Genomic DNA, 12,922 nt, shown 5'->3' with positions numbered 1-12,922 from the left:
CTCTGTTCCCGCTGCCCCTTTGCTCCCCTCTGCGATGGTGTTAAACACACACATGCACAAAAGGAAAAGAAACACACCTTAAAATAGACTTCCCAGGCTGGAAAATCACAGGGGCTAATCTTGGAAACTTTATTAAAAGGAGAAAGAGGGAGGAAAAAAGAGTGTGAGGAAGCTGTGGGGAGAGAAAGAGTAAGTAGTTTCAGACACTTAAAAAAAAAAAAAGTCCCTGATTTGATTTATCTGGGGAGTGTGAACACTAAATAGAGAACAACGCCTGAAGTGTGAATTATTTCCTATATTAACACAGAGAAAAACTGATAGCCTTTTCATGTCAAGAGAATAGCGCGGAGGGGAGGGAGGGGGGAGAATGACATTGTTCAGTCTCCGGGTTTGCTCACTCTTTATCAGACTGAGATCAAAATTTATTCCCAGGATGAGGCCTGCGGCCCAGCTGAGGCCCTAGAGATTTTTAAGGGCCTAATTAAGAAAACAGGATGAAAATGGCGAAATAAGAGGGCAATTTACTTCTTGCAGAATAGGGAGATCAAATCAACTTATGAGCAATTAATGTGCACAAGGAGAGAATAAAGGGATGCCGGGATATGGTAGAGGGCCTCATTTTAATGACATGCTCTGGTGTTGGCATAGAGGATTACTCTGAAGGTCAGATGTAGATTGAAACGACCTTGCAGATTCTTAACCCTCCTTCCAATTAACAGAACCAACTCAGAAATGCAAAAGACCCTGGCTTGGAGCACTGTCATCCCTTTATGTTCAGAAAGGAGAGGGGGAAAAAAATTATAAAGGAGAGAGAGGACGAAAGGGGGTTTCCTTTGCTTAAACAGCAGCTGCTGGAGATGGGCGCTGCGGCGGGCGGGAGAGAAGGGCTCTTAATTACAGTCTGTGAGCCACCCACGGAAAAGAAATCAGTGTCAAGGCTTCAAGTGGGATATAAAAGGGAGGGAGTGTCGGCTGGGGCTGTGGTGGGGGTGATGAGCTGTGGCTGGGCTTTGCCGGTGGGGATGGACGGACCAGGCAGCGGGATGGGGACCGGGCAGCGGGATGGGGACCGGGCAGCAGGATGGGGACTGGGCAGCGGGATGGATGGATGGACCGGGCAGCGGGTCCCTGCTGCTGATGCAGCCCCTTGGCCATCGCACCGTGGGGAGTCCTCGCCTCTGTCCCCCGCCCGTGCCGTGCTCTCTCACTCCCACGGAGCCTGTGGCACCTTTACCGCGCTGCCCCACGCAATATTGTGGCTTCGGAGGAGGCGGCGGCGGAGGCGTCGTGCGCGCCCCGGTCCGGGCGGGGTCCCGGCGGGAGCAGCGAGGCTGCACCGGGGCTGAGCAGCCGCCAGAGAGAGCCAGACCGTTGCCGGAGAAGCGGGGGCTCCGGGGGGGCGGCTCCCGGGACCCGGCGCTCACGGAGCCGCTGCAGCCTCGGGGGCAGGAGCCGCCCCGTACAAAACGCAGCTCTCCCGGGAGCTGGTGCTGGGGTTTGTATGTCCCCGAGAGCCCAGAAAATCGTTTAGGTTGGAAAAGACCTTTAGGATCATGGAGTCCAAGCTTAACTCAGCGTGTTATACTGCGGCTGGTGCCTCTGTGAGCAGGAGCATCTCCCACTTGCCCTCTCAGCATCCCCGCACCAGGGCTGCTGCCCCATCTCCCTCTTTGAGCTGGCTTTGGGAAACTCGGGAGGGTTAAACGTACCAGGCTGGCTGGCAGAGGTGCTGGGCGGCTGCTGCTCTCTGCAGGGCATGTGCTCAGCATCTCCCACAAACCAACCTGCTGAGTTTTTAACTTCCCTGTGCGTAAAGTGCCAGGAAAAGCTGGGGGAAGGGAAAATGAACCCCTGGAAGAGGCCGGGGGTGACCTGGGCTGGAGAAGAGCGCAGGGGCTGTGCGATTGGGGTGATGAGCACAGGGCCAGCACCCAGCTGGGACAGGGTTGAGAGCCCCTGATGTGTGGGGACAGGAGCTGAGCCGCGGGCACCGCGCTCTCCGGGAGGATGCAGCTGCGTCCCCTTGGGCTGCTCCATGTGAAAGGTCTTAGGCCTGGGTTTGGTTTTGTTGTTTTGTTGAAAATGGAGAACGGCCTGAAGAGAGCTGGGACTTGCCCAGCACCATCCCTATAGATGTGTCTACAATCCCACTCACAAACACTGTTGGCAAATCATTTCTGGAGTCCCAGAGAATTTTCTACAAGAAGTTTTCTTGGGGAAGGCAAGAACCTTTAGTAAAACAGAAGATGGGCTTGATCCCGAAGCAAGAAGGAATGAGCACAGCCCAGCCCAGTCCTCAGCTCCTCTGGAGCAAGATGCTCACCCTAGCAAGGGGACCCTTCCCCAGAGACCGGAGCAAAGAGCAGCGCAGAGGCAGCACAAGGAGTGGGAGATGGCACAAGTGGCTTCCCCTGCTCTGGCCCAAGGCATCCATGCACAGCTCCACGGCATCCCTGGCATGGGACCAACCAGACCTGCAATCTGGAAGCCATCCCCTGTCTCGGTGTTGGGCTGTTGCTGAATTTTCCTTCTTCCCCTGTCTCCCTTCATTTCCTTTCTGGCTCTTGCCGCAGCTCCTTCGATGGGTTGAGCACTTCGGCTACTCCTGCTGCTCCTTCCCCACCTGAAGCCCTAATCCTCCGCCGGTGACGTCGCCAGGGGTTGTTGTGGCAACGGTTGGGATGAGGTCAGGAGGAAGGGATGGCTTTTTCAGGTGGGGGAATACGCAGCGTGACAGCCTTGGCTTGGACAAACCAAAGCAGCTCTTTGCAAGTAAATCTTTGTGTGTAATAAAGAGGGAGAGACTGGAAAACCTCTGATGCCTGTCCAGGAATTGCTTCCAAAGAGAAGGGGCTAGGCTGGTCCCTGGTTGAGTCCCTGGCTCGGAAGGGTTACTCCCTGGATGCATTTGGCCTGTTGTTTTTCTGTCAGCAGCTTTTTAAAGTTGTGGGGTTGGGGAGCCCTTGCAGACAGTTTATCGGCTGTTGGGGTCTGTTGGAGCAGCAGGAATTTGCACCCCAAAATCTCCACCAGAGCCAAACATCCCTGCGCTGCTGGCGGGGCTGGGACTGCTGCCAACCGGAGCCTTGGCCTGCGATACCCGATAGACTTGACGGCAGCAGCCCAGCTGGATTTTCCATGCCCGATGTTGAATTTACAGCGCCGGATGCTGGAGCATTTGCTGGCTGGCTTGTTGGAGCATGGTCTTGCTGAGAACAGAGCAGCAGAGCCCCGTCCCTGCAACCAGAAGAAGGGACAACAGGCACTGGGAATGACAAGAGCAGCAGCTGCAGCAGCAGAAACCCGGGAGCAGCGGTGCTGGGACCCCTGGGAGGGCCAGGCTGGGATGAGCAGCACCCCGTTCATCTTGGTGTCTAGAAACCCCATTGGAAATGCACTCCTCTCGTGCTTGTGCCACACGGGCACCCCAGAGGAGTCACTGTGGACATGCTGGGACCCCTTCTCCCACCAACCTGCACCCCAAATTCTTGGCAATCAGCTTTCCCGAGGATGCTCATCCTGGGCCACCCCACATCCTGGGCTTGGGATTTGCTTCCCAGCTGGGATCAGGGGACTGCAGGGACCTTGGGGACACAAGATTCCTTGCCCCAAGCCCCTTCAGGGTCCTGCTGGGGGTTTGTCTGTCTCCCAGGCCACCATGGAGTCCTTTCACCTCTTCCCCCACACTCCAGAGCTGGTTTAATCAGCTCATAGTTTTCGTTTCATGCCTTTCTCTCTCTCCTTTTTTGAGGGGGCAGTGAAATTTATACAATATTTAAGCAGCATAGTGGAGTCCTGGAAGATATTATTAATGTAAAAGGGACAGGCTGGAAATGCACTTGAACCTGGTTACAATTAGAGGGTGATTTTTCTAAAGGTCAATGAATTCAGATAATATCCACAGGGGGGAAAAGAAATTTAATACCTTTTTAGTGAATTAATTAATTATAATATTATATCGGCTTGGGGTTCTTTTCCAGAGTGATTAAGGGAACGATCTGTCTTCGGAGAGGCTGGGGGAAGGCAGCGGGCGCAGGGAAGACTGACAGAGGGAAGGGAGAGAGGGGGAGAGTTTAATGGGAGAATAATGGAGCCTTTTCTTTCCTTTAAAAACTTACAGTATTTCCAGGCCACACGGCCCCTGCCTGCCCAGACCCTTTCCCTGCAGTCTCTCCAAAGGCTGTTGCAGGGATTATTTTGTATTTTTACCTTTCCAAAGTGGCTTTGGATGCTTTAGCAGCTCAGATACCGGACACGGCGCGGGGGTGGCCGGACCCTCTGTGGTAACCACATCCCTGGTGCCACCAGCACGATGGCCCAGGGCTGGAAAAGGGCTTTGTGCTGGGTCTGTGTGAGGGGACGCGGGGTCCCCAGGAGCCATCGAGAGCCGCGGCCCTGGCACGGTGCTGCTCCGGGCCCCAGCGCTGTTGCTTTATCTGCAGCCTGAGCTCAGGCTGGAATTTACACTCTCTGCTAATCCAGCCAGCCCCAGAAATTAATTACAGTCTTGTACATAAAAAATTAACATAACCTTTCTGGATATATGTTCTTATAGTACAGGAGTGGGCTGGAGTCCCACAGCTGCCTGTAATTGGAGCTGCTTTTCTTCTAATTCTTCCCTTCTCCCTGTTTTTTAAAGATGTGAACGTTTGAAGTCATTAATCACAGAGGCTGGTAGCTGGTGAAGTTTAAGTGGTTTGTAGCTGTTTGGTCCTGGCACTTTGCAGGGAAGGGGCAGAGGAGGCGTCTCAGCCACGGAGGGCGAAGGGGTGTGAGGAAAGGGGTGCCCATGTTTTCCTTGCATCTCCTGGCACGGGTGAGGCACCAAAAACCTGGCAGGGAGGTTATTGGGGCTCGGCTGCAGCAGACATGGGCTGCAAGGTCCTTTGCAGAAGTTGCTCTGCAATCTCCCGTGGGCCCCATGCCGATGCGATTCCAACAGCCACTTTTCCCTTCAAATAAAGGCAACTTTTCCTGGGGGCCCATGCTGTGTTTCCACTCTTCTGCAGAGCCACAGGCTGCGAACACCCCAGCCCAGCAGGTCCTGCACTGTCCCAGTGCTGCTGCTCCCAGGGAAGCCTTCATCCCGCAGCAGCCTCCCTCCTCCTCTTCCTCCATTGCCTCCAATGGGGCACAGCACTCGCCGGGCCTTTGGGCACATCTTCTCTTCCCTCCTTCCCCATCTCTGCTCCTTAAAACCCCACCATCTTTTATCAAACCAGCCCTTTCATTCCTCTTTCCTCCCCCCTCTGCCACCTCCACCTCCCTCAGCCAGCGACTGCTGGAGAGAGCCAGCTCGCTCCCATTGTGCTATCTTTGGGTCCTAAATTAAAATTTATGACATCTTGAAATGAGCAGTGAGGGTAATTTTGCTTCTGAGCGAAGATGCTAATGAGTCCCCTTAATGGCGTGAATAAGGAGTTGACGGGTCGTGTGTCACTTTGCGCAGACCGTGCTGGTGGTGTAATGGCCGCAGTAAGTGTCTGTAATTATACCCTGTCTCGCTGTATTTTGGCAGCCGTTGTGGGAGAGCAGGCGGCTCAGCCGCGTACAAGGCGGGGGGGAGGGAGCGGGGAAGGAGGGGGGAAAAATCCCAGCACCTCCTGTGCCTCCCCCGTGCTCCCGGAGTCCTCGTCCCTCGGCCCGTGCGGTGCCGCGCGGTGACTTCGCTGGGCTCAGCTCCGGCCGGGAGGAGGGTTGGCCACGGCTGATTTGAGGATGGGATGCTCCTTGTCCTGTCTTGTTTTGTCCCCTTTAAAACAGGGTGACAAACCCACGTGTCCCCAAGACCTGTTGGACCCATGTGTGTGGGGCAGCCCTGCTCAACATCACGGGCGATATGGGCTCTGTACTCGCCAGCCCCAAAACGTGGGGTCCTGGCTCTGGGGAGCAGACGGGGGGTCCCCTCCTGTGGCTGGCACCGAGACCCCTCGGCTATTTGGCTCCTTCCTTCGCGTCTCCTTCCTGCTCTGCCATCACCAGCCACCACCTTGGGCTCCCTGGGGATTCTGGGGACCCTTTGCTATCTCATTTTTGTGGCTCTGGAGCTCGGTGAAGTGGCAGCTTTGGGCACAGCCCCATTGAGCAGCGCTGGTCCCAGTTGTCCCCTTGGGGACACGTGGTGTGGTCCAGCTGCTCTGCCACGTTCTGGGCTGGGAGGACACGTGTTTAGCTTCGGGCACAGATGTGCCCACGGGCAAGTCGTTGTCATCTTTGGCGATAGCAGGGATGATTATCAGAATAAAAGCATTTGGGTGCACGAAGTATTGCCATTGTGGGTGCTACACGCTCGCTTTTAGAAGAGCCTGGGAGCTCCTTGGAGGCGAGGAAGCTGCCTGTGCCCGGGCTGGGGGAGCGCGGGCTTGTCCAGAGCTGCTCAGGGCTGGCTGATGCTGAAGAAAACCCCAATGGTGCTGTGGTCCCGGCACCGTGGTCCTGCGGGTGCCGGTGCTGCCGGCTCCATGGCCGGGGTGCTGGAGGCTCCGTGCCCACCCGGTGCAGCCCGCAGATGCCGGTTCGACACAAGCCCTGTCCTGGTGGGAAGCAAAGCTGTGCCGCGTCACCAGAATCAATACAAGTGTCTGTTACAGAGACACGTGGCAGCGTTTTAAGGACAATATCAATAAACTCGGGAGAGCCGTTCGCGGGCTCCGGCGAGGGCTGGCAAGCAGCGCTCCCCGCATCGGCAAGATCATGACCATTGAAATATTGAAGTACTTGCATATAAACTGTGCTTTCAAGTATTTTTGACAAGGGTACTAATTAAATCTTAATTGACACTGCACTAATTAGCTTCTTAATTACATGGAACCACATAATTAGCAGCACGCTCTGTGCTAATTGTTAATTAGGAAAACCAGGCTTCTCCCTGTCCCCCCCCATCCCTCCCCTCCTGTTGTCGCTTTTAACTAAAGAGCCTCTGGTGGGAGGAGGAAGAGGAAGAAGAGGGGAGGAAGCTGTGAGCCCTGGCTGGGGTTGGTTGTGCTCCCAGCGCATGGTACTGGGATGATGTGTGTCCCCAGCCACGGGGTGGCGTCCCCAGCCACGGGGTGGCGTCCCCAGCCATGGGGTGGTGTCCTGTACCATGACACGCTGTGCCCAGCATCCTCCTCTGCTTCTCCCAGCCCCAAAAGCTGCTCCAGCAGCAGCCTGGCCGCCCTATCCTTGCAGCGGGAGGAAAATCAAACCCCGAGGCTGCGGTTTCACAGGCCTTGCCCTCTCTCATTTTTTTGGTTTTAATTTTTTAATAGTGAACTTTTCCAAGAAATCCAACAAATGGCTTAAGAGCTGCTGTGGAGCTGGTCGTTCCCAAGAGCCCGAAGGAGCAGGGTGCAGAGCACAGTGCGGCCAGGACGTTGCAGCCCCTGTTTGTGGGGAAGAGGTGGAGGGGAAAGGAAGAGATTTGGTTTTCACTGGGGGAGAAGAGGAGGAAAAGAAAAGAGAGAAAAAAAATGAAGAGGTGAGAAAATTGTTCACATTTGACAAATCTTTCTAATTAGGGGCCAATTATGTCCTCAGATTCCTAATTGGGATTCCGGCAGGTTTTCAGGCTTGTAGGGTAATTACAGGCTCGTAATTCTATTAAGATGGAAATTTGGGAGAAATACCTTATCATAACATTTAGATTTTGCCATCTGTGTTGACGGCTGCAGCTCGGGCGGGAAGGGGCTGCTGTCCTCCTGGAGCCCCATCCTCAGCTGGTGCCACCGGCATCGCTGCGGGCAGAGCGCGAAACGGGGACAGAGGGGCCTGAGCACCACCTCGGTCCCCTAGAGATGTGCTGGGGTCCCCAGGGTGCTGGGGACATGGGTTGAAGTGGAGATCCCTGGGCTTTGCTGGGACAAGAGGGTTGGATGTTGTGTGCTCCATCCGTGCTCTGTCCTCTCTGAGCATCGCCTCCGTGTTTCTAACCCGAAGTAGCCACGGCAATTGCTCTTCATCCTCCGACACGCAGGAGGAAAGAGCTCCCTTAGCTTCCAGGTTTCATTTGCTCCGACCTTGATCTAAGTGCAAAATCGGGGAAAAATAGGGGTGTAAAGTCCCTTTTGTAGGACCCAGAAAGCAGAAAAGGGCTCAGGGCATCCGTGTTGCTGGGGATGGGGCCGGCGGGGCCGTGCCGTGGGGCAGAGGTCACTGCGTGCTGGCGCGTCTGGTTTGGGTCCACACCAAAATTAGGGGAGAGGGAGAAAACTAAACCTGGACTTTGGGGAGGGTGCCGTGGGTTCACCAGGATGCTTTGATCAACCCAGACAAAGCGTTTTGTGCTGGTTATGTTGGCTGGTAAAGAGCAGGGCCCTTCCCCTTTCAATGCATGGAGGAAAAGCACTTTTTTTTAAAAAAAGCACCTATATATTTTATTTCAATAATTACAATTTTCTTTTTTCCTTTTCCCTGGTACGTTTTTCGCAGGTGCTGTCCGATGTGACCCAGGTTGACAAGTGGCCAGAGCTGCAGACAGAGTGGCTGTGGGGACACAGACCCTGGCTGTGGGGACCCCCTGTGCTGTCGCTGAGCAAAGCGCCCGTGTCCCACGGCTCACGCATCCTCACGGCAAAGCTCCCACGGGGGACGCTGTAATCTGGGCTTCCCCAGCTCACTAACACTAACATATTTTCCCCCTGACTAACGACACCAGCCGCAGGTGGCTGCTTTAATCTGTGTTTCTGGGTGGGAACACAGCTGCTTCTGGACCTGCAGATTTCTAATAATGCTAAAAAAAGAAAAAGGGAAAAAAAATAAAGAAGAGAACCCCCCTCTTCATAAGAGTCTTGTTGCCTTTGATCTTTTGTGTGAGGCCTCTTATCGGGACCAGAGTGGGTTTACACGCTGGAAGATAGGGGAATAATAAGATAAGCTGCAGCCCCGCTCACCTTTGTGTGCCAAAGTTGATAGTACTGGGAAAATGTTTACTGGGAGACTTTGGGAGGGAATTGGTCCCCAGCGTGGCTGAGAAATATGATTGTTTAGCATGATAATTGCAGGGTGGCGGGGTGGGTGTCACCCCAGGGCGGGTGGCAGGGAAATGTTGGTTTGCTGGGAAGCCCCGTGGCTTTACCAGTACAGCCCGTGGTGGGGTGGCAGAGGGGACTTCTTGTTATTGCGGTGCCCAAAACCCCTAATGAATGGCCCGATGTACCAGATATTAAAGCACTGAATTATTTGGGGGGATGAGTGGGGAAATGGAAACACCAGGGGATAGATGAACATCCTTGGGGTGCTTTGGGGGTTTGAGCATTGTCACTGACTTCAGCAGGAGCCGGAGCATCGCGGTGCAGCCGGAGCATCGCGGTGCAGCTGAAGCATTGTGGTGCAGCCAGAGCATCGCGGTGCAGCCAGAGCATCTTGATGCAGCGGAGCATCGTGGTGCAGCTGGAGCATCGTGGTGCAGCCGGAGCATCTCAGTGCAGCCAGAGCATCTTGATGCAGCCGGAGCATCGTGGTGCAGCCGGAGCATCTTGATGCAGCCAGAGCATCGCAGTGCAGCCAGAGCATCTCGGTGCAGCCAGAGCATCTCGGTGCAGCCGCAGCAGCTCAGGGGAATCATCCAGAGGGGACAGAGGCGACCCAGCTGTGGGATGGTTAAAACCTGCTGGATTTCTGCCAGCTCCGCCAAAAGGAGTTTCCCAACTCGTACAGGTGCCAGGAGGAGTTTCCCAACAGCTCTTACGGCATCTCCAGATGTCCCTTGACTGCTGGGCAAGGACATTGCTCCCTCCCGGGGACACGGGGACTGAAGGGGACCATTGGGGGCCGGGAGCCTCTGAGACCGGGGGTCACCCAGGAGCAGCCCCCGCCGCCCGCTGCCGCGTAATCGCTTTCTTATTAATCTAGCTTTTTATTATTATTATTATTGTTATTATTATTAAACATCTCTCTTCTCCCAAATCATCTCAGAACCCTGGCGAGGTCCCTGGTAATAGCTCCATAAATTTCAGCCATAAAAAGTAATGGAGGGAGACAAATGAGATAATTAGGAATAAATCTTGCCGAGGTCTCTATTCATCAACATCCCCCAGAACCGACCAATATTCCAAATCATTAGCAAAGCCCGTAATTAACAAAGAGCCAAGGCTTCCAGCGTTAATAAAGCTCGCTCAACTCTATATTATCAGGTAGCGGCTGACGAATCAGCCCTGTTAATATTATGGCCTTTGTTAAGGATCTTCTTTCTCTCTCTCTCTCTCTTTTTTTTAAAGCTAAAAACCCTGTGTCATTTTTTTTCCTCTTCTGCTAAATTTTAATTAGATTTTGCATGTGCATCTGTAGAGGGCAAGTGAGGGGACAAAGGGACAGAGGTTTTTCTTTTATACTTGTGGATACGGGCAAAAGAAGAACCTGATAGATATTTTTTTTGGTCTTACTACTATTGTTCATTGCTCCGCACCTCTGACTCCTCCACAGGGAGAAACCCTTGGGGCTGCTGCCAACCAACAGCCAACGTTTACTATCCTGCCCCTTCCCTAGAGCCTCGGGATTTGGGAAACGCGCACAGGCAGAAGGCGCCAGCTCAACCCCACACTCTTGTCCCCCCATTAGCCCCAGCACCTCTCATTTGGGTTAGGAGCAGAAGGAATTGGCCTAAGAGCAGAGCCAATGCAATGATTGTCCATTTCCATCCTGGCTTAAGAATTATTATGTGTTTTTTGGGGTTGCTGAAGACCAGATGATCCATGTGGTCCTTTCCAACCTGGTGTTCTCGTTCTATGAACAGTATTGGACAGATACACAGCAGCTGCTTTGCAAGAAAGTCCCTTTTAACCGCAGGTGCGCAAAGGTTTATGTGCCACAGCATTTTTTTGTGCAAATGGGGATATCTCTAGGTCTGGTATGGAAAAGTGAGAGGTTTAGGAAGCTGAATAACTTCCCGTTTTAGGCTTGGGCTCACCAGCTCCCCTAAAATGATTTCTGTTTTGGCTCGGTGCTAGAAACTGCTGCAGATATAGCCGTGTAAAATCTTTGTTAATGCAATGAGCTCCTCCGGATGCCACTGAGAGGAGCAGATGCTGAGCATTTCTGCAACAAAAATGGGATGCTCACGTCTTCATTTTCCACTCGAGGAACGAAGCAGAGGCCCAAGGAGTGACCACTTGGGAAACGGGGCCCAGAGCCAGCGTGGAGGGGAGGCTGGGCTGGCCGGTCGTCCCTTCGCTAGAGGGCAGCATCATGCCAATAAAAATTGCCTTAAATCTCCGTGCTTTTGGATTAGCCAGGTGGGAGCAGCCAGAGCACCTCACACCTTGGGCAACCTGGCGCGGAAAGCGCGGGGGCGGACGGGAGGGGGCAGCCCAAAAAGCCAAAATTCTGTTGCCAAAAGCAGCCGAGCTGGGTGCAAGGGGCAGATTCTGCTTTCGGGCTTGGGAGGGAGCGGGAAATGTGCCCAGGGCTGGTGCAGCCCCGCTCCGCCGGATTTGTTTGCAACATCTGGAAGCTGCTTCCCAGCGGTTTTGCTGCCCAGCTGATGTGCGGCAAGGGGAGAGCAGCTCCGGGGGGGCCGGAACAGGGTTCCCCGTTATTGCAAGGAGATAAAAGGTGGCTGGACAGCAGCACATGTGGGTAATCCCAGCCTAGCTGAGCCGCCGTGCCCCGCCAAGCCTGTGTGCTCAGCACAGCGTGTGTTGTGAGAACGCCCTCCCCGCTGCCAAAATCCTGAGCAAAATAACCCGACATGTGAGAAGCGCATCTCCCCTTCCTGGTGGGGCTGCGCGGGCAGGCACCCGGCAACGCTGGGCGCTCAACACGCTTCAAAACTCAGAGCCTTACACCAAAAATAACTCCATTATCCTTCATCGCTCCAGGAACTCGGCACAAACAATAATGCACATAGTGCCACTGGGCTGGTTTAGGAAATATATATATGGGTAAATATATAAATATATACACAAACAAATGAATGCATAAAATATGGATCTCTGTAAATATATAAAAATACATACACAACAAATGAATGCGTAAACATGTATGTGTGTGTAAATATATAAAATATACACAAATGAATGATTGCATAAAAATATGTATGTGTGCATATGTATATATATGGGGGGGGGGTGTGTGTGTGTGTGTATATATATGCACGCACACACACACACACGCATATGTACATGCATGTGCATATATATATATATGTATGTACATATATATATGTGTGTGTGTGTGCATGCATATATATATACACACACACATGTACATGCATATATATGTATATATGCATATATATGTACATGCATGTGCATATATATATATATATGCATGTACATATGTGTGTGTGTGCATGCATATATATATATATATACACACATATGTACATGCATATATATATATACACATATGTACATGCATATATATGTATATATGCATATATATGTACATGCATGTGCATATATATATATGCATGTACATATGTGTGTGTGTGCATGCATATATATATATATATAATATACACACACACACACACACACACACACCCCCCTCCGTATATATATATATATATATATATATAAAAATATATAAATATGTATATATATATATATATATACACACACGCACGCACACACACAGAGTCAGAAAGGCTGTGCAGCACACAGCAGGGTCTGTCTCTCACACACACGGGAAGCTGGAGCACCTGGGTCACCTCCCGGTGGCACCGCACGGGGGGAGCGGGGGGTGTGCGCACGAGGCCCCGCACGTACCTGGGAGTGAGTGAGTGAGTGAGCGCGTGGGAGGCGCAGGGCTGTTCGCCCCGTCACGCACGTGTGCGCAGCGGGTGCCAACTTTCCCTACTTAGCAGGGACGAGCGCTTTGGTCTTAGAAGAAAAATGGTGCCACTTTTTTCACCCTATAACTCACTGGGGCTGTTCGGCACGTTTCTGTGTGGGGTTAAAGGTAGGGCTGAATTTTCCTCCCAAAATATTCCTGTTAATGGCTT

The sequence above is a fragment of the Patagioenas fasciata genome, chromosome 21 (genome assembly GCF_037038585.1).
Source record: "Patagioenas fasciata isolate bPatFas1 chromosome 21, bPatFas1.hap1, whole genome shotgun sequence".
Lineage (NCBI taxonomy): Eukaryota > Metazoa > Chordata > Aves > Columbiformes > Columbidae > Patagioenas > Patagioenas fasciata.
This window is presented reverse-complemented; position numbering follows the sequence as displayed.